Genomic DNA, 2,500 nt, shown 5'->3' on the forward strand with positions numbered 1-2,500 from the left:
CTCTTCTTCTTTTAACGGTAGGTTCATGTTTGAGCCGCCGTGGTCACAGCATGATACTTAATTGTAGTTTTCATGTTGTGATGCTCTTGGAGTGAGTACGTGGTAGGGTCCCCAGTTCCTTTCCACGGAGAGTGCCGGTGTTACCTTTTTTAGGTAATCATTCTCTCTATTTTATCCGGGCTTGGGACCAGCACTGATTTGGGCTGGCTTGGCCACCCAGTGGCTAGGTAGGCAATCGAGGTGAAGTTCCTTGCCCAAGGGAACAACGCGCCGGCCGGTGACTCGAACCCTCTAACTCAGATTGCCGACGTGACAGTCTTGAGTCCGATGCTCGAACCACTTATAGGCTTTCTTAGTGAGTGCTATATCTTGCCTAACCCTCCCATTCCTTTTCCCTATCCTCTTCCCTTTCGTCTCTCTCTCTCTCTCTCTCTCTCTCTCTCTCTCTCTCTCTTTCTCTCTCTCTCTCTCTCTCTCGCCACCTTCTTGTTCTTCCATCTCTGTCTCTTGCCCTTTTATCTCCATTTCTTTACTTTCGTTTCTCTTCACTTGATTATAGTCTCTCACATTGTGAAGACATGAGAGATACTATAATGGAAATATCAATACTATTGAGTGAAAACTACAATTACGTATCATGCTGTGACCACGGCGGCTCAAACATGAACCTACTATGAGGCCGCGGTGGCCGAGTGGTTAGAGCATCGGACTCAAGACTGTCACGACGGCAATCTGAGTTCGAGGGTTCGAGTCACCGGCCGGCGCGTTGTTCCCTTGGGCAAGGAACTTCACCTCGATTGTCTACCTAGCCGCTGGGTGGACAAGCCAGCCTAAGTCAGTGCCGGGTAAATAGAGTTGGTGACTCGATAAAAACACCGGGCGGAAGGCAATGGCAAACCACCGCTCTAAATTGCCAAGAAAATCATGGAAATCCATGATCGCCAACGTCCTGGTGGGACACGGCACTTGGAAAAAAAAACTATTATTATTACTAATATTATTATTATTGTGAACATCATTATCATTGTTGTTAGCATTATTATTATCATTATAATTATCTTTATTACCATCATCATTATTAATATTATCATTAATATTATTATCACTGTTATTGTTATTAGCATTATTATTATGATAATGAGAATGATGATAACAATAATAAACGTCATAATACTAGGAATGATAATAATAGTAATAATAACCGTAATAATGATAGTAATAATAAGAATGATAATGACAGTAGTAATAGTATTAATAGTAATCGTTATTACCACAATTGTTATCATTATCCTTATTATTGTTATTATTATTATTTTTATTATTATTATTATTACTTTAATCATTACCAATATTATCATTATCATTATTGTTGTTGTCGTTGTAGTAGTGGTATTGCTATTACTATTATTATTATCATTATTACCATTATTATTGTTGTTTTGTTATTGTCATCATCATCACTATTATTATTACTATCATTATCATTATTATTATCATTTTTATTATCATTGCTATCATCATAATTCTTTTCTATTTTTTATTGTTGCTATCATTACCATTATGAGTATTTACATTATTATTATTATGTTAATAATAATAACAATAATAATAATGATAATAATAATAATAATAATAATAATAATAATAATAATAATAACAATAATAATAATAATAATATTATTATTAATAATAATAATAATAATAATAATAATAATAACAACAACAACAACAATGATAATAATAATAATAATAATAATAATAATAATAATTATACTACTAATAATAACTATAATCATTATTAATGTTATTGTTATCATTGTTATTATCATTATAATTATCATTTCTATTATTATTTTATGAATATCAACATTATCATTATTATCATAATAATTATTATTATTGTAATTATTATCATTATTATTATTATTATCATTATTATTATTATTATTGTTATTATTATTATTATTATCATCATCATCATCACTATTATGGTTGTTGTTATTATCATCATCATCGTCATCATATCATTAGGTTTATTATTATAATTAGAGGTATTATCAATATTATTATTATTATTATTACTATTATCATAGTTATCACCATCATCATTTTTAGCATTTTTTTTATTGCTTTTGTTATTATTAATATTATGATTATCATCATCATCATTATTAGTGTTATCGATATCATTGTTACTGTTATTATCAATAGTACTTATCTTTCTTACTATTATCACTGCTGTCATATTATTAGCATTGTTATCATCGTCATCATTGTCACAATCATTTTTGTTATTATTATTATAATTATTATTACTATTATCATTATCATTATCATCATTATTATTATTACTATTAGCATTATCATTATCATCATTATTACTATTACTATTATTATTATCATTGTTGTTAGGACAATCATCGTTATTGTTTTCACTGTCACCAGATGTCCGTATTCTTCGCAACTAAACTAACACGCAAATCCGGTCCCTGAGAGAGCG

The 2,500-nt window shown here is 30.1% G+C and overlaps 1 protein-coding gene across 5 annotated transcripts in view; it reads right to left on the reverse strand.

The window, feature by feature from the left end:
* The window catches only part of LOC119596351 (mucin-2-like), a 9,679-nt gene that overhangs the window by 6,096 nt on the left and 1,083 nt on the right, over positions 1-2,500 (reverse strand). The gene's annotated exons all lie outside the window — the stretch shown is intronic.

Source organism: Penaeus monodon, chromosome 37 (assembly GCF_015228065.2).
Source record: "Penaeus monodon isolate SGIC_2016 chromosome 37, NSTDA_Pmon_1, whole genome shotgun sequence".
Classification (NCBI taxonomy): Eukaryota; Metazoa; Arthropoda; class Malacostraca; order Decapoda; family Penaeidae; genus Penaeus; species Penaeus monodon.